A 27,506-nucleotide genomic window follows, 5' to 3' on the forward strand; every position below is an offset into this window, starting at 1 on the left:
CATAGATGCAGAAAAAGCATTTGACAAAATCCAACATGCACTTATGATAAAAACCCTACAAAAAATTGGAATAGATGGTCTCTACCTCAAACTGATAGAAGCCATCTATGAAAAACCAACAGCCAATATCATACTACATGGTCAAAAACTGAAATCCTTCACACTAAAATGAGGAACAAGACAAGGATGTCCACTATCACCACTCTTGTTCAATATAGTTCTGGAAACATTAGCCATGGCAATTAGACAAGAGAAAGAAATAAAAAGAATAAAGACAGGAAATGAAGAAGTCAAATTGTCATTATTTGCACATGACATGACACTCTATATAGAAGACCCCAAGAACTCCACCAAAAGTCTTCTAGACTTAATAACCAAATTCAGTCAAGTAGCTGGTTACAAGGTCAACACACAAAAATCAATAGCTTTCCTCTACACCAATGACAGACTCACTGAGAGAGAAATAGGGCAAATAATTCCTTTCACAAGAGCATCCAAAAAACTGAAATACCTAGGAATCATCCTAACGAAAGAAATAAAATTCCTCTTCTGTGAAAACTATGGCACTCTGAAAAGAGAGATTGAAGATGATATCAGAAAATGGACAGACATCCCCTGCTCCTGGGTAGGAAGGATTAATATAGTGAAAATGGCCATACTTCCAAAACTGCTATATAGATTTAATGCAATTCCAATTGAGATCCCAGCAGCATACTTCATAGACCTCAAGAAAACAATCCAAAACTTCATTTGGAACAAGAAGAGACCCAGAATAGCAAAAGCAATTCTAGGTAACAGAGACATGGCAGGGGGTATCACAATCCCCAACCTGCAACTCTACTACAAAGCTACTGTGAAAAAAACAGCATGCTACTGGCAAAGAAACAGACTTGAGGACCAGTGGAACAGATTAGAAGATGCAGAAACAATGCCAGACACACTCAGCCATCTCATCTTTGACAAAGGAGCCAAACACCCTCACTGGAGGAAAGATAGCCTCTTTAATAAATGGTGCTGGAAAAATTGGGCTTCAACTTGCCAAAGATTAAAACTAGACCTATATCTCTTACCATGCACTAAACTAAAATCAAAATGGATTAAAGATCTAAATATTAAAACAGAAACTCTGAACCAGTTGGAACAGAGGTTAGGTAGAACCCTTGAAGACATCGGTGTAGGAAAAGATTTTCTGAACAAAACCTCAGTTGCCCGGGAACTAGCACAAACAAGCAACAAATGGGATCTCTTCTTATTAAAAAGCTTCTGCATAGCAAGAGAAACCACCAGCAGTGTGAAGAGACAATCCACAATGTGGGAAAAAATCTTCACCTGCTCTTCCTCAGACAAAGGTCTACTATCTCGAATCTATAAAGAACTTAAAAAGATCAGACCTCCCAAATTTAAAGACCCAATTCAAAAATGGGCATCTGAAATGAACAGACATTTCTCAGACAAAGAAGTAGAAATAGCAAATAAATACATGAAAAAATGCTCAACATCATTGGTCATTCGAGAGGTGCAAATGAAAACAACACTGAGATTCCACTTCACTCCAGAAAGAATGGCTGCTATCATGAAATCAACCAATAACAAATGCTGGCGGGGCTGTGGGGAAAGAGGAACCCTGCTCCACTGCTGGTGGGAGTGTAGAGGGTGCAAGCACCGTGGAAATCAGTATGGAGATACCTCAAAGAACTAGGACTGGAAGTCCCATTTGACCTCGCTATTCCACGGCTGGGGATCTTCCCCAAAGAATTAAAAGAATCATACCACAGTGATATATGTGCACCCATGTTCATAGCAGCACACTTTGTAATAGCTAAAACTTGGAAACAGCCCAAATGCCCATGAACTGGAGACTGGATAAAGAAAATGTGGGTTTTTTTTAAAAATAAAATGGAGTACTACTCAGCCATAAAAAATGAGAAATTAGAGACATTTATAGCTAAGTGGATGCACATTGAGGCAATACTCTTAAGTGAAATAAATAGGACACACATGTGTAAATACTGAATAGTTTCTCTGGTGTGAGAAACTGAAAGTGTAAATAAGGACTAAATGTATAATGGGTCATGTGAAATAGGAAGAAAAGGGGCAAAGGGAAAGGAAGTGGGAGGGCTAGGGGAAAGGACAGAAGGGAATGGGATTAATATGAGAAAATGGAAAAATAGGAACAAAATCTTTGTAAATAGGGAGGACTGGAGGGGTTGAAGGGAGGGCTGGGCAAGAGTGAAAAATAAGAACCAAGAGAGACTATGTAAAGGTGCAAATTTCCAATGATGAATGTCATTATATTGTATACCTAAAATGTACCAATGATTAGAATGAATAATCGATAATGTAAAATAGGAAGAAAAGGTCCAAATGGGTAGGGGCAGTGGGAGGGGCAGGGGAAAGGAAAGAAGGGAAAGGAAAAATGCTGAGAAATGGAAAAAATGGAAATAAAATCTTTATAAATAGGGAAAGGTGGAGGGGGTGAAGGGAGGGCTAGGAATGGGGAAAAAATAAGAACCAAGATGCATTATATAAAGGTACAATTCCCAATGAGAAATGTAATTGTGTTGTATACCTACAATCTACCAATAAAAGAATTTAATACACACGAAAAAAGAATGTGTATTCTGATTTAGTGGGGTAGAACACTCTGTAAACATCTGTTAAGTCCATTTGTTCAAGAGTTTGATTGAGTTCTGGTATTTTGCTGTTGAGTTTTTGTCTAGTTGATCTATCTATTTGTGACAGTGGGGAATTGAGCTCCCCCAGTACTGTTGTTTTTGTGCTTATTTGATTTTTCATGTCTGTTAGTATTTGTTTTATATAGTTGGGTGCACTACTATTTGGTGCATATATATTTATGATTGTCATCTCTTCCTCTTGGATTGTTCCCTTTAAAAGGGTATAGTGTCCTTCTTTGTCTCTCTTAATCAAGGTTGGTTTGAAATCTACTTGATCTGCAAATAGGACAGCTCCTCCTGCTTTTTTTCAGATTCTTATCACATGGAGTATTGTTTTTCACCCTTTAACTTTCAGTATGAGTTTCGTTTTGAATTAAGTGTGTTTCTTGTATGCAGCATATTGTTGGATCTTGTTTCTTGACCCATTCTGCCAGTCTATTTCTTTTGATTGGTGAATTGAGACCATTAACATTGATTGTTATAACTGATATGTATTGACTTATCCTTGTCATGACTTTTTGTTTTTGTTGGATTCTCCCATTTTGCATTTAATTTCTTGTCATGCCCAATAGATTCATTCTGCTGGGCTTCCTGGGTTTGTGATCCTCATTGTCTTTTCCTAAGGAAGTGTTTAAAATTTTTTTGAGTGCTGGTTTGGTATTCATGAAGCTCCTAAGGTGCTCTTTGTCATGAAACTGTCTTATTTCTTCATCAATTTTGAAAGATAGTTTTGCAGGGTTCATCAATATGGGCTGGAGGTTGTTTTGCTTTAGGGCTTGAAATACTTAATTTTAGGTTCTTCTTGCCTTGAGGGTTTGTATTGAGAAGTCTGCTGTGATTCTGATGGGCTTTCCTTTTTATGTGATTTGTTTCTTTTCTCTAACTGCTTGTAGAATTTTATTTTTCTGTTTGGTTTCTGAAATCTTAAATATTATATGCCTAGGTCCAGATTTTTTTATCATGGCAAGTTGAAGTTCCATGTGCCTTATTTTTCCCTGCTTGGGCAGTTTTCTGCCATCACTTCTCTGAATAGTTTTTTTTAAATGTCATTTGCATTTTCTCCTGTTTTTTCATTGACTCTGATCAATCTTATGTTATTCTTCTTTGGATCATCTAGCAGCTGCTGGATTGATTTCTCATAGTCCCTTACTATTTTTAAGAAATTTTTCCTTTTCTGGTTACTAATTGCAATCTTATCCTCTATATCTGAAATTCTTTCCTCAAATTGACTCATTCTGCTATATAAACTTTCAGTGGAGTTTTTAATCTCCTGGAATCTGTTTTATGGATTTGATTTGTTTCCCATGCTGGGATTCCATCATGTTCCTCAGCTCTTCTATTTTTTTTTAATCTATGTGTGCTCTAGATTTATTTATCATGTCTTACACTATGGACACAATCTCTATTGTTATCTTAGCAATTATTTCTGATTTCATTTTTTTCTAGATCCTCTTTTGTTGACAGTTCAGGGAGTCCCGGTGGTTGAGTATCAGATTGTTCCATCTCTTTTCCCTTTGGGGTTGCCTTAGGTGATCTGGAAGTCTGGTTTTGAGACTTGTTTGTGTGTTTTCTCATTTCAACAGATGTAGTCTGCTGCACCTTTATTGAAGTGACATGTTTTGCTCACCCAGTGATCTTCAATTCTCAGCAAGGCACCGAGAGGCCTTTTCTCTGTTGCTCCCCACTGTGCCAATTCCTGGGTTCAGAATAGTGGCCTTCTGTATCCCTTTATTGCCCTGTTGTCCCAGCATGGTTCTGGCTGGGGCTTGTGGACACTTGGGATGGTATCTGGGCATGGCTCTGACTGGGGCCTTCCCCCCATGTAGCTATTTTCTGGGAAGGCCTTTGGCTGGGGGCTGTGTACCCCAGTTGCTGGTGTCTGAGTGGACTTCTGGCTGGGTCCTGCAAGCACTTACCTGTGGTATCTGGGCGGGACTCTGGCTGTTGCTTCCCACCTGTGTATCTCTTTTCCAGGTGTGCCTTTGGCTGAGGCATGTGGACCCAAGCTTCTGGGGTCTGGGTGGGGCCCTGACTGGGACCTGTGTGAACCTGCTCAGCTCTGGTCCACATGATCTTCTTGCTGGGATCTCCACATACTTACCAATGGAATCTGGTCTATTGGTAAATTTCTTGATGATAACTCTCTTTCTGGAATGAGATAGAATCTCTGTGTTGTTTTTAATTTGCCTTCCTTGAATGACCAGTGATGTAAACATTTTCTCATCTATTTATTGATTATTGGTACTTCTTCTGAGAAATGTCTATGTATTTCAGATGTCCATTTTTTGATCGGGTCTTTAAATTTGGAGAGTCTAATTTTTTTTTGTTCTTTATATATTCTAGATATTAGTCCTGAGGAGTAGCTGAAAAAATATTTTTCCACTCTGTAGTTTGTCTCTTCACTCTGTTGATGGCTTCATTTGCTGTGCAGAAGCTTTTAAATTTGATATGATCCCATTTGCTATTCTTGATATTATTTCTTATGCAACTGGGGTTCTGTTCAGAAAGTCTTTGCCTACACCTATTTCTTCACATGTTCTATATATTTTGTCTTCCAGTGGATTAAGTGTTTCTGTTCTAATGTTTAGATGTTTAATCTATTTGAATTTTAGTTGAAGACATGGGGAGAGACTTGGGTTGAGGTTCAATCTTTGACATGTGGATAGCCAGTTTCACAGATTTCATTTCCCAGATTAATAGTCATCTTATTCCATCTTCAGGCAATGCTGCCTGCATCTCTTTGCCAGTCTCCCCTGCCAGCCTCATGTCTGCCTTCTTGTCCCTCAGAAGCTGTAATGGATAATCTGTTTTTCCCAATAATGTAAAAATTTGCAATAAAAAAATATAATTAACCCAATATAGCAATACTAGATACTGTCTTGGTCTTCATTTATGCATTTAAACAAGCATGCTTGAGTAGAAAACAGATGTGGCTTGATGGTCTTCACTGCAGGGCTTGGGCTTCATTACGTGGGACTCTGGGCACCTGGACACAGCATGGCTCCCTTCAAAATATTTATTCTTAGTTTCTCAGTAGACATTTAGTGGGGTTTGGGAAAAATACATTTTTCTTTAATACAAATTGCATACCTCTTTTTAAACTTGGTAAGAATTTGCTTCTGCATTAAGCCATATTTTTACAAAAACAGATTCACCTATGGTTAGGGTTAGGGTTAGGGTTAGGGTTAGGGTTAGGGTCAGGTCAGTGTCATTAGGCTCTTCTATGCTCTGGAAAAATTTAAGATGGGTAAAGCTTATGCTACTAGGGAAAAGACTGGAGGGTCAATTCTCCCACTCACACAGGAAAATGGAAAATTTCCCACTAGCTCAGTTAAGTGACTTAGGTATTTTCTTAGAAAGTCAATCTAAATGATGGTTTACTAGTAGTTTAAATTTATAAAACTCATAAAAAAGAACTTGATAAGGATTAAACTTCATCTCTAAACTCTTCAAATTCACATATGATCCTTGTTAGTATAACACCCAGACATATTTGCCTGGTTGTCTAGTTTCATGCTCTGGACTTTAGGAATCACTCAGACACTGAGCTCTTTATTTTTCATCAGTTGTGTAAGTGCACTGCAAGAAATGAACTTTAAGTCTCAGGTTGTTTTTCAGCAACTGGAAGTTTGTGGCTTACCCATAAGCATTTAAAGTTAGTATTTTCTTTTTTCATAGATTTGATGCAATTATTCAGAGTTAGTCTTATTAAGCAACCAACTTTTCTATTTATTAAAATTCCCTCCACAATGCATTTAAGCAAAGAGAAATGTTTGTCAAAATCATTGCCAGATGCTCTGTGTAGAAAAGAACAAAGATATCTTAAGAGGCAGAGCAGTTATGCTATAGTTACATTTTAAGCAAAATGGAATATCACTGATAATGGGATCTTAGCAGTCTCATTGAAGTACCCAATGATATGCATTTCTAAGTACTAATATTACATTTTTATGGTACTAATATTAATAGGAGATTTTTTTTTTGGTACCGGGGATCGAACTCTGGTCCTTGTGCTTGCGAGGCAGGCAATGGAACCACTGGGCTAAATCCCTGGCCCAATTATGGTAGTAATATTACAAATATAGACAAAGAATTCCAAATATATAGGGATTGAGAGTATGAAGGATCTAAATTTTAATGACTTTATTTCTGAAATTCAATTTTTAAACAGTGACTATCATTTGCTTTGCAAAAGCAGGTCCTCAAATGCATCTTCTTATAGCTTCTACATTCTATTGCGGAGCAGTCTAAATGATGTGTCATCCTGTCATCGGCATTGCTCTTCATGCATTTTTCTTGTGCTCTCAAGCTCAGTTTATTAAACAGTGGCATAGTTACTGGCTGTTTTTCTTTTAAAAAATTAACACATAATAATTGCACATATTTATGGGGCACAGTGATAATTTGATATTTGTGTTATAATGTATCATAATCAAATCAGGGCAGTCAACACTTATCTGTCCTTAAATATTTCTTCTGCTGGGAAGCTTCAAACTCCTCTGTTCTATGGGCTGGGGATTTAGCTCGGTGGCACCGCACCTGCTGAACAAGTGCAAGGTCCTGAGTTCAATCCCTAGTACAGAAAAAAAAAAAAGGCCAAACTCCTCTGTTCTAGTTCTTTATAAAATGTATAGTAAATTTTTGTGAACCTTATTCCGCCTATTCTGCTGTCTATTACTCCTCCTAACTAAATTTCAGTATTGTTATTCAACCTCCCTCTCTTTCATAATGTTGTAGCTCCTCACTGTCCTAATTTACTAAAAGTAATGAAAAAAAGAAAAACCTAAAGAGATGATTAAGGTCTTCTGACCTTAATATTTTACTAACCTAGAAACCAGCAGCCAGTACTGTTACCTTTCATGAGAAGACTGGGAAGCTCAGGTAGGCAAATTTCCATTTCAAATATAATTTCTTGAAATGAAAGTGTGATAACTTTTACTTAATAAATTGTGTATAATTTGAATAAAATAATATTCTTTTTGGTCCCAGGGATCAAACTCAGAACCTTGAGATTGTGAGGCAGGTGTGGAGCCACTGAGCTAAAAAACATTCTTGAAAGTGGTCAGTACTTTAAATCCTGCCAGCACTATGAAAAGGCCAGAGAAATGATACAAATTTAAGATAATTTGACTTTCTGATTTATTCCTGTAAGAAGGGAAATCATTGCTTGTGTCTCTGAACTAAAGGAGAAAGATGTGCCCTTTCTACTCGTGAGACTTGTGATGGCTTCTGCTAGTTGCAGATCATGTGAACTGTCTGCTGAGCATCAAGGGTAGCCCCAAATTATTCCAGATGCATGGAATAGTGTGGAAATTGCATCAGCAGAGAAGATACATGGGATTCTTTTGGTCACTGAATTATTATTATTGCCACTATAACAAGTCATCACAAATCTTGGTGGCTTTGAGCAACATACATTTTTGAAGGCTAGAATTCTGAAATCAGATTCACTGGTCCAAATCAAAGTGTTGGCAGAGCTTCCTTCCCTCCAGATGCTCATGGAATCTGTTTCCTTGATTTTCCCAGCTTCTGAAGTGGGATTGCCTGAATTCTTTGGCTTGTGGCCTCCTCCTCCATCTTCAGTTCCTTCACTGTAGCATCTTGAAATCCCTCTCTGCAAAGTTTTCCCATCATCTCCTCCTTGGGTAGTAGATTCTCCTTCTAACTACCTCTTATAAGGATACATGTGATAACATTTAGGGTCTGCCTGGATAATCCAGAATAATCTCCCCATTTCCAGATCATTAATTTAATTATACTGGAGAAGCCCCTGTTATCATGTCAGTTGGCACTTATAGGCCCCAGGGATTAGGACCTGGATATCTTGGGTGCCATTATTCAGCCTGTCACAGTCATGATTTCTCTTTTTGTCTTGTTCACCTCTAATGCCTGTAATGTGTCCAATACTGTGACAGTCCCTAAAGATACATGGATGAGTGGGAGCTTGCCTTTACTTTCAGGAAATTCATTTTAGATGGAAAGACTTACATGCATATAAAAGATGTCAATACAAGGGTACCACTCAAGAGATTTACAATAGTGTTTCATAATATAGGGGGATCATTCGCTGAGAAACTGGGAAAGGTTTAGAAATCTGTTTTCCTATGTTAAGTGAACCATTCCTAGATTAGTGTTCCTGAGAGGGCTCTGTAGCCCATTAACTGTAACCCTTGGTCCCATCTTTGAAATTAACCTCACTGGTTAAAAAATAAAGTATTGGGAAAGGGACATGATAGCCTTCTTAGTCTACTCGCTCTCTATAGAGGTTTGCTGGTCTGAGGATGTTTTTAACAGTCAGAGATTCTTTTAATATAAGCCTGTGCTTCCCGTGGTAGTTCAGATATCTCAAAGCCTTATTCCTTTCTTCCGCGGATCCCTTGCCATCATATTGGCTGCAATTGCAGCTCTGGCCATTTCCTGTGGTTCAGGTTCAGGTTCAGGGTTTGAATCAGGCTCTGAGAGTGAGGGCAGTTGATACCCTATGTTTACTGCCCACTGTCAGTCACCACCTCCCTCATGCACCTGACTAAGTCACTTTTGCCAAGCCGTCTCTGGCAGTGGTGGTGGACTCAGCTCTGGAGGTTGCAGTTAAGGAAGACTTGGAGACTGGAGTTCATCTTGACCCTGCTGTTAAGGAAGTTCAGTATAATCCTACCTATGAGACCATGTTTGCTCCTGAGTTTGGACCAGAAAATCCCTTTACAACACAACAAATGGCTGCTCTTAGAAATATGCTTTCTGGATGTGCTGAACCAGTTCATATCAATGATTTCATGTTTGAACAGCAAAAGAGAACTTTTGTTATATGTGTTTATGCATTGAATCCTTTTAGACAATAGTCAAGTGTCTGTTAAATATATTGGTCTGTAGAAGAAGCTGAAAAAAACCGAGGTTTAATTGTACTTGAAACTGGTCAGAAGAACAGAAAAGAGGAAAAATTTCAAAGAAAATGATACATATAATATTGATGGTTTCTTGGGACCATGGACAAAATATGTGGATGAAAAAGATGTAGCCAAATCTTCAGAGGAAGAGCAAAGAGAATTGGATGAAATCACAGCAAAGAGGCAGGAAAAAGGAAAACCGGAAGAAGAGAAACCTGGGGAGGAGTAGACAATCTAACATGTTAAAGAAATGTATGACTATTGAGGCAGGTCCTGTCTTCACATTCCTCAGGGTGTTGGTGTTAATTTATTGCCCACTGTGCCACCTGAAAAGTGCTGTCTTCCAAAAAATAAAAAAATTCATAGTAGTCTGGACACACAAAGCGTGCAGTCAGGTTGTTCTCTCTCTCTGACCATTTATTGCTATCTTGTTCTATGGACTGTAAAATTAACCTATGGGAGGTTTATGAAGAACAGTGCTGTCTACAAACATTTATTGGTCACAGTAAAGCTATTAGGGACGTCTGCTTCAATATTGCAGGAACCCAGGTCCTCAGTGTGACCTATGACAGGTATCTTAAACTCTGGGACACTGAGGCAAGACAGTGTATATCAAGATTCACAAACCGAAAAGTACCCTATTATGTCCAATTCAATCCTGATGAAGATAAAATATCTTTGTGGTTGGGTTTTCTGATAAAAAGATGTGCAGTGACAGTTTGTAATAGCTAAAGCTTGGAAACAGCCCAAGTGCCCATCAACTGGAAACTGGATAAAGAAGGTGTGTGTGTTTTTTTTTTAATAAAATGGAGTACTACTCAGCCATAAAGAATGAGAAACTAGAGACATTTATAGCTAAATGGATGCATATTGAGGCCACCCTCTTTTTTTTTTTTTCCCCATGGGTATGATTTCTTTTGGCTGCTCCTGCTAGAGGGGCTGTGAAGTGACATGACCTTACTGGGACAGAAATGTTTTCATAAGCACAAAGAACCTTACAAGTTGGTTCAGAGCCTCCGAGCTGTCCTCTGGGTTGGGGAAGTCATGCTGAAGAAATCAGTGTTCACTCCGGGATGCTCACAGGGAGGGAGGCAGTGAAGAGGGTGGGACACTGGTAAATGACTTAACTTCTGTCTCTTGGTCTCCTCTTTTGTAAAATGGGGGTGATGACTGTCGCCCTCGTCATGTCTGTGAGTACATGGAAGTCCTTAAGGGAGCACCTGGCTTGTGGGTGTTTGGTCACTTGACTTATTATGGAGTTGGAAGAAGATTGACTGCAGCAATACGTATTTCAAAACTTGCAAACAATTTAAATGTCCAAATACAGAAGAGCAGGATCAATCAGGGATTGGGATCAATCAGGACACTCACAGATTGAATGTTACATAGTCAATTAAGAAAATCATAAAATACAGTGACACAGAGTCACACACTAGAGTGGTAGAAACAAGTGACAAGCTGGATACAGAAAGTGAGCAAGTACTATAACTGAAAATTTGATGAAAGAAAACACATGCACAGAAATGCGAAGAAAAGAGACTGTAAGGAAAGAACGCACAAGAACATGAGTCATAGTTTTGTGCCAGGTGATGAGACTTTTAGGTGATTATTTTTTTTCTCTGCTTGCTGTTTTTTCAATATACCTTCACTTACCAACTCGATCGGTTCTTGAGGGCTGGTTGTAACTCAGGGTGGTTGTAAATCAATACAGCTGAGATCTGGATGTTTACCAGGGCACACGCTGTAGATAACAAGAGGCAGATGAATCTTCCATTAACCTAGTGAACTCAAGTTTTTTGTATGTCAATCTGGTCATAACTCGAGGGTCCACTGTATTCTAAAAATCCTATCACAAAAGTATCCATTTTACAAACAGAAAATGGTAATTACATGGGATTTTTAAAATTATTGTTTTCATTTTGGGTATCTGTTCTGAGCTGTGAGCTGCCACCACGCATGTAGGGAGGACCGTGAGACATAAGGACATGCTGGAGGCCTGCTTCCAAGGGCTGCTGGCAGTACACTAGTGTTGTTCAGATAAACTGCTTTTTCTCTTTAAAGGCAGCTCAGAACCTCTGCGGACAGGACTCATCTTATTTAAGCAATAATCCTAGCAGTAGCTTTCACTCTTTGAACACTGTTCATGTGCAGGGTCTGTGCCAAGTAGCTCAAAATTGTAACTGATCTTCAAGTTTCCCGTGTGAGTCTTCCCATTTTACAGATGAGGCAACTGAGGCTGTACCCAGGGCCAAAGCTTCAGAAGAACAAGAGCATGCACTAAGCTCAGTTCACACTTGCCTTCTTACTAAGACAGCAATTCTCCTTTCCCGAACTGCCTCGGACTTCTTGTGAAACACCTCTTCCATGTTCTTTGCCAGCTTTTTCACCAGCTGGAGGCCATTGATTTCTTCTATGGCAACATCTTTCTCGTATTCCTTATATTTCTTTTGCAGAAGCTGTGAGCCTGAGTACTTAGCAGCAATGGATTTTATCTCCCCACCAAAAGCCGAGGCCCAGAGCTTCACCACAGAGAGCGGGATCTGCTGCTCTGCGAGCACCGCGGTTGAGGCCATACTCTTCAGTGAAATAAATAGGACACAAATGCATAAATATCAAATAGTTTCTCTAGTGTGAGAAACTGAAAGTGTAAATAAGGATTAAAGTGAATAATTGATAATTTGAAATAGGAAAAGGTCCAAAGGTGTAGGGGTGGTGGGAGGGGAAGGGGAAAGGGAAGAAGGGAAAGGAAAAATTATGAGAAAAGAAAAAAAAGAAAGGAAACGAAATCTATGTAAATAGGAAGGTTGGAGGGGGTGAAGTGCACACAGGTAATGGGGAAAAAATAAGAACTAAGATACATCATGTACAGGTTCAAACACCCAATGATAAATGTAAATGTACTGCATACCTGAAATGTGCCAATAAAAGAATTAAAAAGAAAAAAAAAAGATGTGCATTGAGACACTCAAAGTGGAGAAATTGTGCAGAAATATGATTGACATTTGGGAACTGTCAACACCATCACATTTTTGTTGATGAGAACGGATTTGTGAGTAGATCTGATGATAAGACCGTAAGAGTTTGGGAATGGGATAGCCCTGCAGATTTCAAGTATATAGCCAAGCCCAGTATGCACTCAATGGCTGCAGTGACTTTGTCTCCAAATGGGAAATGACTAGCATGCCAATTAATGGACAACCAAATCTTAATTTCTGGGGTACAGAACAGATGTAGATTGAATAAGAAAAAAAATTTAAGGGTCATGTGGTACCAGGCTGTGGTTGTCAAGTGGAATTTTTACCAGATGTGAGCTATGTGATTTCAGGAGATTCTAATGGAAAATTAAACAATTGCGACTGGAAAACCACAAAACTCCACAGTCAGTTTAAAGCTCATGATAAAGTGTGTATAGGTACAGTGTAGCACAATCTTGAAACACCATCACGTGTGGCTGGGATGGTCTCATTAAATTGTGGGATTAAAGAGATTAGTCCTTAAACTATGGAGGACCATTTTTAATCCAGTGTCATATTTAACTATATTTAATTATTAAATGTGTTGGATGACAACTTGATTCATAGATAATGTTTTCCTTACATGGCCTTAAGAAGCTGACTCATTGTTAAAAAAAAAACCAACAAATTTTGTAAATTTGCCTCATATAATACCACTGGCAACTTAATTTTGGTCTTTACGGATGGTATTTACACAGAAAATAACCATTGACTTTCTATTGATACATATTTGAAAGAAGGATAAAACCACCCACAGTTGCTATTCCCATTGCATTCAGTGGATCACGTTCTAGATTTTTGGCTTCATGAGTTCCACTACTTTTTATGATGTATGTTGTATATTTTAATTTGCAAATCAATAATCTTTGACTGAAACATTTCTCTAATTATTAAACAATGTAAAATAAAAATCAGTCCAGAGTTCTTTGCTTGACTTTCTTCCTGATCAGTGTAGACAGGACTTATATAATTAAGCAGAGAATTATATTATTTATGAATATTGAACTCAAGTGAATGAGCCAAGGCTTTGAATTTTCTTTATTCACTGTTAGTAAGGACCTGGCTACACTTCAAGAAATCAGGGCCTCCTGGGTCATTGCTTCACGAGTGTTACTTGTGAAATTCTCCTCAGAGAAGGTGGAGTATGAAGGCATAGCCCAAAATGCCAGTTTGCAATTTTTTGAAGTCTTTTTTTTTGAAGTCATGTTTTATCTTCAAAATTATTCTGATTTTGATTTTAAATACATACAAGAGAATTTTTAAGATTAGAAAAAAATTAAAAAATTTTCCAAATCTTTGAAAAAAATTGGCAGGACAAGAAGATGGCTAGAGTTCCCCAGTTTGAAAAGTAGTTACTCTGATTTAAAAACAAAGTTTAAAAGCTTCAAATTATGAAATCAAGATAGCCTCTAGATTATAATAGCCAACGCCACTTTAGTTTGACAAGCCATTTCTCCTGTTGGGTTATAAAGTCTGTGTTAGATGTTTGAATGTGGTTTGAGATAGTGTAGCACCCATGCTGAAGACCGGACGGTAACTGTTCAGAGAGCTGACTTGGGAAGCAAAGTTACGTCGAGTATTGATAACCTATGAGGATTAAGCTCCAAGTCTCGTGCTATCTCAGCAGTGCAAGGTCCTTGCCTTCAGAGAGCTTCCATCTTTTAAAATTAAAATTTAAAAAGGCCTGGTCAGCCAGGCATTGTAGTACACACCTTGTTACCCCACACTCTGGGACTCTGAGTCAGGAAGATCACAAGTTTGAGCCAGTCTGGGCAACTTAGCAACTTAGTGAGACCCTGTCTCAAAATTTAAAAAGGGCTGGGGATGTAGCTCACTTTGAAGGCCCTGAGTTCAATCCCAGGTACCACAAGAAGGGGATAGAGGAGCTGATAAATATGACCAGGCCCTATAGCCACATATAAATAAATTTCAAAGAAAACAAGAACAGGAAATAAAAACGAAGATTTTTTTTTTTTCTTTTTACATACAGGCATTCAAAGAAATAGAAGCACACTGCCTAGCTGCTGCCATTTCTTTGTATCTATAGCCAGGAATAGTGGCGGCTAAGAGGAAAGAATTAAGACCTTTCTTTAATCCCAACCACTGGTTTTAACAAATGTAAATTATCGAAATGAGATGGGACAAAGATAATCATACATCTAAACCATTGTTCAGCACTAGTATGTTACAAATCACAATTTCTAAATCTGGATTTATTTTATTGTTTTTTCACTGTTTCTAAACTAAGTAGCTGTATATAAAAACTTTCTCTTTTTTGACAATATCCAATTTTTAAATAAAGCATTTTTTGGTAGAAAAAAGCCTTATTAATCTGTTTATCAATTTGATTAAAATCAATTTCCTGTGTCAATGGGATATCCACAGTTCTTTTTAAAACACATCACTCAGATTTCCGGTATTTTATTTCTCATCCCAATTTCTTTCTTGGCATAACTTTAATATGCCCTGAGCTTATTGGAAATTGTGGAAGAATCATGCTTTAGCACATTTTCCCTGAGTTATTTTGTCTAATTGGAAGAATTTCTTGGGGGAACACTTACAAGAGGGTTTTATTTTATCGGAAATACTTCTGTCTATTCAAAGGTCCAGCTATCAGTATAGTGACTTTTGATTTCTTTCTTTCTTGAAGCAAGCTATATCTATATATCTATATCTCTCTCTCTATTTACTGTATATCTATATATTTACTGTTTGACTTGAGAAGCAATAGCCTTATCCTCTCTTCCAGACTGCATATTCTCTTTCATTTCAGATAGAAAAAAAGCCAATTTTTTTCCAGGTTCATTCTTTGTTTTTTTTTTTTTTTTTTTCCGTAATCCTTTGCCTCATGCAGCAACAAATGCACACAACTCCTTCTTTCCTGTTTTCCAAGCTCTGTATTCAAGTTTATTGAGTACATGATTGCCTTATTGCCATTCACAGTTTGCCAAATGATTTGCCCCTCATCATCTTTCCAGCTTTCAGTATCAGTTTTCTCACTTGCCATTGGGGGCTCTTACACACAAGACCACACATTTTAAATTTTGGTTTGACAACATCTCTTGCCCCTTCTGTCATCAATATCTGTACCAGTTAGAACAGACTGTGAGAGTAATACACAATTTCGGATATGATGTGTCTTTAATCAGTAAAGATTTATTTCTTGCTTAAGCAAAGTTTATGTGGGTCAGGGACTCTCCAGACATAAGTCTTCCTTGGGATGAGTCAGAATCCCACCTTTCAGTCAGCATTGGGTTCTGTTATTACTTCGACAGGGGAGTAGTGGGCGGAGCATTGAGCACCCTCAATAACCAGCTTCCACATGGGTTTGCAGGGGCCAAGGATTAGGATTTGTGACATCTGTTCCAATTTCTTTGACTAAATTAAGCTCCACTTAACCTCAAAGAACTCAAGGAAAAGAAATTCTCTAATAGACCTGGAAAACAAAAAAGAATTAGGCAACCCTGATATCTACTACAAATGTCAAGATTTTATTTTGTTAGGTAAAGATTTTAAACACACACACACACACACACACACACCACAACACTATTCTACTCTGTGAAGTCACCATCATTTCTTTAAAGAAATTGCTTTTCTATGTAATGCACAAAATTGTCCATTGAAAACTCAGTGTCTCCTTTTCTTTTGTACGTCTTCTCTGTATCTCAGAAAATGGAATATTTTGGGAATTTCTTCCAGCGAGATTCTGTATTATATTCTTTCAATGAATGGTATTCACATGTGATTTGGAAGGCAGAAGAGAAGCCAAAAGCATTATCACTCCAAATATTGTGGTGAGCAGAGGTTGGGCTTTGGTAAACAGAAAACATGTTCTCAGTGGCTCCTGAAAATTACCCACTTAGTACTCTAGGCAGTTAAGGTTGATGGTAACATCTTTCTGGAATTGCTGCACTTTTGGGTCCAGAACTACTTCTACATTTTGAAAGTTTCTATTTGATTTTTTCTTGTCTGTGTCTTTCCTGACTTATAAAGCATAAGGCACCAAGAAAGAAATCCTCAAGTATGAGGCTCTGACCTGGTTAGATTTTAAACAGTGATGACTTCATCCATTGGAGGAAAACAGATATTGGTAGGCCATGGCATGTAATGGCAAAATAGCCACTTAAATTATTGTGTGTAGATGTCTATAATGAAGTGCCTGTTGAAGGCAAAACTTCGGGGGACCTACGTAGAATATGATAATGGATGTGAGGACCACAAGGAGGATGAGAAAGGACAACTGCTTTTGACTGCATTGGAGAACATTTAAAAGGAATAGGAAGAACTCAAGACTTAAATTTCTTGGCTCAGAGCAGCCAGAAAATCAGAGCTCTTTTATGACTTCCTTATAAGAAATTTTTATCTCTAATTTTGCAATCAAATTTTAGATCTGATCTCTATCTACAAAATCAGACCCAAAATTTAATGCTGCAGATTGCAATGTTACAGCAAAGTTAGATTCATGGCTTATTTGATCTTTCTGTGAAAATCGAGCCATTGATAGGAAAGAGTGAGATTCCAGGAACTAGAATCTGAACTAGTGTCTAGTGACCTGGATTCTTGGAATAACCCCCTTATTCAAAGAGTCTAAATGATCTCAACTAATGTTACTTGAAAGCAATTGCAAAAGGAAATGTATTCACATCCAGACTCATCCCACCACTTTTTATTATTTCCAGACCCATAATCACAGATCCCCAAAGATTCTAAGAGACAGTAAAAAGTCTGACTTTGGAGGAGGATTATCAGGTTGTGCCAATTTATATTAGCCAAGAGTACAGCTCTACTGAAATCTTGATTTTAGCCCTATGGGGCCTTTTTTCAGATATCTGACCTCCAGAAATATGATATAATAAATATGTGTTGTTTCAAGCCACTAAGTATGTAGTAATTTGTTATTGCATTGATAGGAAACTAATATAATGTGACCTACTAAAGTTTTATTTAATAAGCATAGTAAAAAAATATTTAGATCTGGTGCACAGAGATATGCTTAGTAGTCATAACACACACCTTTATACCAACACACACCTTTACTGTTTTACCTACGTGTTGCGTCACCTATCAAAATGGAGTCTACAGAGAGCTCTAGAGAGATGTGTGATCATCTCACAGTCCCATAGATTTCATGTGATCCACTACACAGATAATATGGCATCGGCAGGCTCAGTCAATGAGAATTAATAAATATTATAGGAGCCTTTGCTAGATGTATGCATTTCAGAGACTAAGAGGTAAACTTATGACTTGCCAGTGAAGTTTCTAGAAAGTATAAAGTCTGTGATATATAAAGATTATCTCCTTCAAAGTGAAAGATTAATTGCTGTATATCAAGTTCTGTTACTAAAAAAAGGGCATAGCATCCGGTGGCATAGCATTCTATTCAGGTGGCAATGTGTCTCTTATATTATTTTGCTGCTCTAACTCATTTACCACATATTTATAAGCATAAGCTGCTTTGCCACTTGGGTCTTGTGACATAGCTGCCTCAGTGATGCTCCAATTATCTAGTAGGAATGTTCTGGAGCCATTAGTGAGACCCTGTGGGAGAAACATGTTGAAGGACATTGAGAATTTTGGGATCAGTCATGCTTTCTTCTTTGAGGAACAGCTGCTAGGTTGCTATCGTGCCCTGGTAGAAATACAGTTTTGATCATGGGATCATAAGTGATCATGTGACTTGAGTTGCCCAACACGAAGTACTATAGTGTTGGCATAAGCAGTGGCCTTCAGCCAGCAAGTTATATTGTGCCTGGTAGTTTTTATGTGTCACTCCAGATGCTCTTTCCCTCAGAAGACTGTGGACAATATCAATAGGCAGTATCAGTCTGATCCTTCGACCCCTAATTGAGTTCAGTCAGTTGGGAGCCTGGAAAAAGACTGGAAGGAAGAATGGGAATTTCTCTTCATGTAAGGTTACCTCAAGGTTGCCATGTCTTTAATCTTAAACTTCTCTCAAGGAAGCCCTGTCTACATAAGTCATCCCTTTTGGATGACAGTAACTGGCCCCCTTTTCTCATTACTTCAGCCTTAGGGAAGATGAAAGCCCCAGGGCATACATCATCCTTTTTGGTCTGCTCACACTCTGCACATATATTTGTTAATAATAGCTTTATTAACTTTCTCAAAATGATCTATTTTTTTTTTTTTTTGGTACTGGGGATCGAACTCGGGTCCTTGCGCTTGCACAGCAGGTGGTGAAACTACTGAGCTAAATCCCCAGCCCAAAACGATCTATTTCTGATGGCATCATCTATTTCTGGCCCCAAACCATAACAAGTAGTAGAAATAATCCTAGGAAACAGAGTCTGAAAAATAGAATTTCAGTTTGGGTTGTTTAACCATCTGAGAAGTGCTGAGGTAAACTCCTCTTCAGAAGAATATTGGATATTCATAATCCAGGGCATATGACTGCAGCATGGTCACTCAAATTATCACTGACAGTTGCATGGAATAAAGTGCAGATGAGGAGAAATGTGTTGGCAGATCAAGTCCTAAAGGTACAAATAAATTGTGCAAAGCAGGAGGCTCAACTTCCTGGGGAATTTCCTTTGACAAACTGATGAGGGAGAAAATTTTGACTTGGAACCAATACCAGTGGCAAACTTATGGCACATGTGTTACATGTGTTTTTCTTTTAAGACAAAAGATGTTAATGTATAAGGTTGTTTTTTTAAAAACTAAAACCTCAGTATTCACATTTAATCACAGTGTTGGCAGTTTGTGATAAATAAGTGGGTTTTGGGTTGCAATTTGGCATTTGGTCTCTAAAAACTTTGCCATCTCTGGCCTGTATCATAAGATACACCCCAGTGAATAGCCTTATAGCCTGTTCATGTGTGGTCCTAGTAGTAAGGAAAGAATCATCTATCATCTTCTCAGTTATGTGCCCACTGGAAGACAATATTTTGTAGGTTGGGGTGTTGTCCTACAAGATGTGGTATGTGCTCTGAGCCAGCAATTTATGTGTATATATGAGTCAGATTTCCCACCACTGGGACAAAATGCTTGACACCCACAATTTAAAGGAGGAGAGACTTAATTTAGCTCATGGTTTCAGGGGTTTCAGTCCAGGGTCAGCTGGTTACAAAGCAGAACCTCCAAGTGGAAGGGCATGCTGGAGCAAAGCTGCTGGCTTCATGGCAGTGGGGAAGCAGAGCAGGGGAACAGTGCCAGAGAGGAGGGGCCAGGGACCAAAGTCATACCTTCATGACTCCCCTGGGAGTGTGCTTTACTAAACCCCTATGTGGCTCTCAAGACAATGAAGTTGACAGTCCAGCTCTACTGTCACATTAAGATACTATTTCTTGGGCCGGGAATTTAGCTCAGTGGTTTCTCTGCCTGCTGCGCAAGAGCAAGGACCTCAGTTCGATCCCCGGTACAAAAAAAAAAGATACTATTTCTTTCATTTTTCTTTTCTGTCATTCAGTAGTCCACTACAGGTGGGGAGAAGTTACCTGTTTTCTCCCTCTGTTGTTCTTAATAGCCCACTCCCATACATTTTCCTTCCCATTTCTGCAACTTTGGGTTCTGTTCTGAAAGATCACTGAATCAGTCTCACTTTACAGATAAGGGGACCAAGGCAAACAGAAGCTAATAATTTGTCTAAATTATATAACTGCTATATGGCAGGACCCAGTTCAAACCAGTCTGTCAGATTTCAAAGTAGATTTTTCTTCTATTAAACTCCAAAGGATACAGAGCAGGAACATAAGCTAAAAGGTAGTAGATAAATAGAATAGAGCAGAGGCTCATGTAGAGTTTGAGTTGCTTGGGGGAAAACCTCCCACAACTTAGGATACCTTTGCCATAATTTTTCAATGAGGAGCACAGCCAAACTGCGTGGAAGGAGACCTTGCAGCTGAGGAGCCATCTAGTATGAAGGACAAGTGCACTCCCTTGCCATCCCACCCTCATTCTTCCCAGTAAACCATTTCTGAACATGCAGATGTTAAGGAGCTAGTATCAGCATGGAGTCCAGAACTGAACTCAAAGAGCAACCAAGCCATGTATTCTTTGTGCATTTAGAAATTTTTAAGTTTCATGCAGGTGCTAAGTGAGAGGGAGGCTAAGTGCTTGCTTAGGGCTTTGTAACAGGGAAAGACTTCAAGGGAATCTGTTGGTTACAAATTTGAATTCACTTCCATCTGGGATGCTGCTCAGAGGGATCCAAGATCACAAAGAGCATATTTGGGTTTCAGCCTGCTATTATTTGGAATATGGGGCTTCTCCTAGTGTTCCAGAGGAGCTGAAGGGCACATCTGGAGGGGTGCCTGGCTGCTCAGAAACCCCAGAAAGTTCTGCCATTTAACCTCCCTAATCTGCTGCAGAAGCATTTCCCAAATGCGCACATGAAGTGTCAATTCCAAACTTTGTTTCTTTGGAACAGCAGAAAGTATCGAACCTTTTTACAGAAGCAGAATATACATAGTAGAAGAACAGCAACATTTAAAAATGGTGCTGTGTGTATCCTTATGAGAAAGTTTCTTTTGGAATGAGAGACTTTCGTATTAATAATACTGAGGTATCCTTATCAAACCTTCCCGTTGCTCTGCACAGGTCTATGTCTTGGTGGGTCCCTTCATGGGACAGGACAGAAGTAAGTCAAGTACGACAAGGAATGTTCCAGGTGGAAATTAGAGCAGGTCCACTGCTATCTCCAACTGTCTCCTGCCTGGGCTTTGCTCTGACAAACTGCCCTTGGGGCTTTGCCTGTGCTGGGGAGTTGCCACCACTCATGCAACCCTCAGGACAGGGTTCCTTACAGGACACCCTGGATTACTTGCATCAGTGTCACCTGGAGTAGTACTGAAAGGCAGATTCTTCATATCTAATCTAAACTTCCCTAATATTGCTTAGATAAGATTCCCTGGTGATTCTTACACTTGAAGATTGTAAATCTGCAGGGACTTCTCTTTTTTTACCCAGTACTAACTATTAACATCTATGAATATTTATCACATATCAGCATTGTTCTGTTGTACTTTATTTCATTTTATCTTGACAATATTACCTAGGGTAAGAGTAATAATTATCTTCAGAACCTTTGGAGAATCGGAATCTAAGTCACAGGAAAATAAATAACTTTTTCTGGGCCACATTATAATGAATGGAGTCAGGATTTGAACCAAGACAGCTTAACTACAGAAAACATGATAGTCACCATGTTATACTCCATGAGTTCACCCTTTTTTTCCTTCCTTTGATCAAGACCAAACTGAATTTCTTACAGATGAACTTCCCTCAGAGATGAAAGTAAAAGGTATTCTCAGAGGAGAGTTTATCTTTCATCACAAGATAATTGTGGGCACGGTTGGACTGGTTGGCATGGCTTCTCTGGCTCAAAGTCCCCATCCACTTCCTGTTCTTCACTCCCAAGGAGACACTGTGGCCAAGTCCACTTCAGCCTCCCTTCCAGCCTCACCTCCTGGCTCAGGCTGGCCAGCCTGTGCCCTTTCTGAGAACTTTATCTTGGCCTTGTGTGGTTGCTGTGGCAGTCCCATCTACAACAGACAGACAGATCCTGATATTCAACCTTTAAAGACCAGGCAGCTCAAATCTTCCTTCCTCAGAGAATCCACAAAAAGTTTTACTCTCCTGTAGCCCCAGGCCTACTTAGCAGTCCTGGGTTAGATTTCTGGGCTTGTTTCTCTCCTAGATCAGGTGGCCACACTTAGCCACCTCTCCTCTGGGAGCTTCTGTAGCCCAAGGGGATGTGTTCTCTTCATGACAAATTGAGGGTAGAACCAAGTTTCCCATTGTCCTGAAGGCAAACATATGGTCCTTTTCCTTTGACGGGTCTATGTGTCATTCACTATGCAAGCATGACCATTTGTGCAGTTTAAGGGATCTTACTCTGTTTGTCATCATGTTTGGTGTACAGCTTAGTTTGCTTCCTGAAATGGCTACTGAGACAGGCTTTCCACTGCTCATCTTCCCCTGAGGATGAGGTTTCCTCAGCTTCTTTCCTCTTGCCAACACCTGCAAGTGGACACAAGGCAGATCCCTTGCTGGTCAGTGCTCCGTGTCCCACGCATGGGGCTTGCATTCCAACTCCGTTTCACCTATTGTGCAATCTGCTGAGGAAAGCCTACTTTGGGAGATTTTCTCTCAAAATCTGTCCTGTGTAGGAACTGGGGATATAGCCCAGTGGTGCTGCGCCTGCCTAGCAAGCACAAGGTCTTGAGTTCGATCCTTGGTACCGCTCCCACCCCCCATCTGTCCTGTGCATTCTTTTCCTGAGGTGAATCCCTCAGTTCTTAGGTTAAATATGAGAGGACAGCTCCACTTTATAATCACTGTTATTGTAAGAGTAAATGCTTTAAGGCCACGGTGGGGGGTGGGGGGTGGGGGGTGGAGGCACGGACGTAGCGTTGTGCTCTGCAGCTGTCCCCAGGACACCAGCGCTGAGGACGTGGTCCAGGATCTCCAGCGCGTTCCTTTGGGCCGCCACCTGCCTGGTTGTGCTCTGCCTGCAGAATGCGCTCTCTGGGCCCCAACGTCACCGTGGCCCCAACCGGGACAGCAAACACAACTTTAGTGCCCACCAAGATTGTCTCGACGACCGTGATCGCTGCCTCGCGGCCAGCCACCCCAACATCAGAAACCTGTGAAAGCCACAAAAGCTATTTGCTCTGTTTTAATTCAAGTATTGCTAATACTACTTGCTATTGGATAGAATGTAATGAAGCAAGTAAGAGCTACTCCTCCGATAATTCGACAGTTAGTAATTGTAGCATGGTGAACAACACTGCCTTGTGTTTCTGTGCCAACTACTGCTGCTCCAGTGCCAACCAGTACAACAGCTGAAACCACAACTCTGCCTCCCCCTGCTTCCACCACAGTTACCACAACAGGTGCAGCAAATACCACTTTGACTTCAACCTTAGAACCTGTATAGAAGTCTACCTTTGATGCAGCCAGTTTCATTGGAGGAATTGTCCTTGTCTTGGGTGTACAGGCTGTAATTTTCTTGCTTTATGAGTTCTGCAAATCTAAGGAATGAAATTACCATACTCTGTAAATGGACCTATTAAATTAATGAGGACTGGCAATTCATTTATGTAACTCACTGAAACCAAAATACTATCTTTCAAGAAGTCCCATGCGGAAGACACTATTCCAGGATCTTTAAATTTACAAAGTATGCATAGGATAATTTGGAGCATCGTCCCTGAAGAAAAATCAGTTAAATCATTTTGCTAAAAAGAATATTTAAATATTCTGCATGAATCCTTGTGGCTGTCTTCTTTTATTTTAAATGGCTGCTGCTGTGGGATTGTTTCTTTTCCTGACATGCCAAATATAACTTTCTGCAAGTGATGGAAAATGTTATCCTGGGCAGACAACCTAATGACTCTTAGCAGATTAAATTTAGTCATCTTAAAGCCTGAAAACTGCATTATTTTCATCCTAACTCAAGATATTAGTGATCAGAATTGAGAAGTGTGCCAAACAAGCATTCATCGGATGGATTTTTGGCTAGCATTTCAAAAGTGGAATTAATCTATTTAGTAGTACTAAACTATATCCTTATAAAATTTTGTGCTCAATAGGTTACTTTTTTCTACATTAGGAATATGTTGCCACATAGGGAATTACATTCCAGATTTAAAGAAATGAATGGAAAGGATACAAATCATTTATGTATAACAGGTTCTCATTCATACTTATAAAGCACATTATATCACTGAGAATATAAAGAACAGTGCTTTAAAAGACAGACTGAAAGGTAGGCTGTAACTTAAAATGTCTATGATTTGTTCTTTTACGATAAGGAAGGTAAAGGTTCTGAGGATATACTGTTGAAGCAAGCAATAGTAAACCTGATTCCAGATAGCATAAGGTTAATATTTAGTTAAAAACAATTTTGTTTTGTAGCTGAGAAAGTTCAGCTGAAGAATATTACACAAAGTTGAAAGCCTTCATATTTTGAACCTCCTAACATTTTTCTTAGGGCTATTGAAAAGAGGAGAGATAAACTTGATTAGGTAACTTTTTATTTGTACTCAAAAAAAGATGTCCTAATACTATTATACTTTGAAAAGACTTTCCCCAAGCTTTCCTGGAAAATAACTTTTTTGAGGCTGTAAGGAAGTAAGTTTTAGAATGATTTATTAGCTTTTAAAATGAGACAATCATCTTAAGTTTTCAGAGCAAATGTGAGCAGTGCAATTTCACAAAACCTATGAGTTTTAAGCCAGGCATAGTGGGGCACGCCTGGCTTTAGGAGGTGGGGCATGGGGGATCTCCTTGTGTTTGGGGCCAGCCTGCCCTAAAAAGTAAGACTCTTTCTCAAAACAAACAAACAAACAAACAATCCCTATTGGGTTTTTGATCAGGTTAGATTTTTAATGATTGCCTTGGATAGACTGTGCTGTCCTTTTTTAAACTTCCTCCTTGATTTCAATTCCCATAGAATGATAAGCATGAATACTTTTGTTTCTGTCGTTCTCATCAAGCACTAATTTTCTTAGTTTTAGGTGGGTTACTTCTCCCTTACCTTTGACACATTGGCTTACTTCAGAGGCCTTAATTAGTTTAAAATAGGATTTTGCTTTACTAGGTCATTTTTTTTTCTCTTTAGCCTATAGTAGCTGAGTTTAGCACTTGGTTTTCAGTAGTTTATCATAGGAAATGATTGCTTTGGTTCATTTCATAAACCAAAACTCCTTATATTTAGGTGATTATATTAAAGGTTCTCAAAATGAAGAGTTACTGTTTATTTGTCATCGCTGGTATAGCTAAACAGCTAAAGTTTGTTTTACTTGCACACCTTTAAATACACATAATGTTTTCAAGTGCCTTAATTGTTTAAATCTCTGGCTTTAAAGATTTTTGGAAAAGGCTAGGCTTACCTCACAATTTTGTGTTTCTATTAGTAATATTTTAGGTACTTCACAAAATTTATTATGGTGCCATGGCTGTTGGTGTTTGGTGAGTGCTGTAAGATTCATTTGAAAATATACAGAATTTCCATCCTTACAAGGTGACAAAAATGAGCTGCAATGGTGTAACTGTCACTTACCTGGATAGGAATTGGTTGAACACATTACTGTCAACACATGTAGGAAATTTTGTTGAAATAATTGGCAGCTTCCATAATTTTGAGCACTTCTCTGATGACAAAACCATATGAAGTTAGATTTTGCAAGTCTAATGAGCTCTTGCAACAGAATTCACAGCCTCTTCTTTCCCTCCCTTCCTTTTAGCAATGTAGTGTCTTGAGCCATTAATAATTTTTGGGTTTTCTTAATCCAGAAGGTATATTAGAAACCTTTGCAAATTCTTCATCTGATTTGTTCATGTCGACGTAGTTCTGTCAGATACCTTATTTTCCCTTATACTTAATGCACAGGCAGACACTGGTGTATTTAGAAGTTTCTATTTCACTTTGTTAAAAACTACAAAACCAATCTGTATTATGTACCAAACTGATTTAAAATAAATCTACACGTTTATTGAAAAAAGTGTAAATGTTTTAATATTGTGATACTATAATAATTAAAACTGTGCAGGCCTATTCCTCCTGAAATGAAAGCAAGAACAATATAGAAGAGAGTTAATAAGACCACATCAAGCCTCATGATCAGCCTGTCTCCTCTGCCCTGACCCAAAACAGACATTTACCAATGGAGGAGAAGGAAGGAACCTGCTCTTATTCTGTCTTTGGAAGAAGGTGGAGTGGACCTTGGGAGGCACTGGTGTAGGGGCCAAAGAGTAGGCTCTATGGTGCAGGGAGCTGGGTTTGAACCTGCTGTCCATCCCGCTTGCGAGCTATGAGAATTTCATGTATACACATTAATGAACTGCTGTGTCAAGGGGAGTGGAAAGTGGGAAGGGAAGGAGAGATGTATCTGGAGAAGAAGACAGAACTTCGGGCTTTCAGGAAGACCAGAGGAAGCACCTGCTCAGCTGATTGTGCAGAAAGTCTGGAAAGGTGCCTGGAGCAGGAAGGGAAACAGCCACTTCAAGGTAGCAGGATGACAGGAACTCTTCTGAAAGCAGTCCATGGACAGAGAAGGAGAGCGGTGCACTTCTGTAGTCCTGGAGGCCTCTGAGGAGTCCCAGAGAAGAGAGAAAGAGGGTGCTGAGGACCTCACCAGACCTTAGAGTGGTGCCAGGCCCCTCCTTGGGTATCCCAGAAGGTTGACCTAGGGTGCAACTGAGATATAAGTGATACTGTCTTTGGTACCCAAGATGTGCCAGTTAAGCCAAGTTTTAGCTAGATATCTACTACTTTAAGATGAAGAAAATGAAACAGAAGAGAAACCCCAAATGCTCTGCCAAGAGGTACTTTTTGTTTTTCTTATGTGGCTGCCCTCAAACACTTTGCAGCCAGCTTAGCCACATCTGGCACCCCACAGCTGCTCCGGGAGATACTTGTTTTGAGTGCAGCAGGCTCAGATGCAGACCTATCCCAGAAGACTCTGTCCTGTAGCCTTTCTGGATGATTCCAGTTCTCTTCAGCCCTCCTCAACTAGGTCTGCAACCCCCCCCCCCATACCCATCATCAGATAAGAAGCCTGAGTTCTTTATAAGGAATCTTCCTAATTTTTAGTAGGTCCAGTCCTTGTGCTATTTCTCCTTATACTACAGCCCAATAAAGTCTCCATTGGCATGTCTTGCCTATTTGTGATTTCTGTCTTGATTAAGGCATGCTGAGCTGGTACACTAAGGGGCGAGCAACTGGAGCTGGTGACTTTGAGAGTGGTTAGCAGCAGATGATGACATACTGCAACAGGAAACTGCCAGGAGCCACCATCTCTGACGGCTAGATTTCCTGGGGCTCACCGGTAGCTGTTGGCAAGAAGTGCAAGGAGGGCTACTAACGCTGAAAGAGCTGATAGCTACTGGCATTCAAAGCTCAGGAATGCTAACATGCACACAGCTGCATTTTGCTAATTTATTATTTCTATACAAATTGAGAA

The 27,506-nt window shown here is 39.3% G+C and overlaps 2 pseudogenes; both read left to right on the forward strand.

The window, feature by feature from the left end:
* Positions 1 to 9,176: 9,176 nt before the first annotated feature.
* Positions 9,177 to 13,041, forward strand: LOC101702598 (pre-mRNA-processing factor 17-like; annotated as a pseudogene).
* A 3,685-nt stretch (positions 13,042 to 16,726) lies between these two features.
* LOC110348014 (sialomucin core protein 24 pseudogene) lies at positions 16,727 to 23,599 on the forward strand (annotated as a pseudogene).
* Positions 23,600 to 27,506: the final 3,907 nt, after the last annotated feature.

Source organism: Heterocephalus glaber, unplaced genomic scaffold, assembly GCF_053883595.1.
Source record: "Heterocephalus glaber isolate CG9 unplaced genomic scaffold, H.glaber_assembly_v1.0 deba00001457, whole genome shotgun sequence".
In the NCBI taxonomy this organism is placed as follows: domain Eukaryota; kingdom Metazoa; phylum Chordata; class Mammalia; order Rodentia; family Bathyergidae; genus Heterocephalus; species Heterocephalus glaber.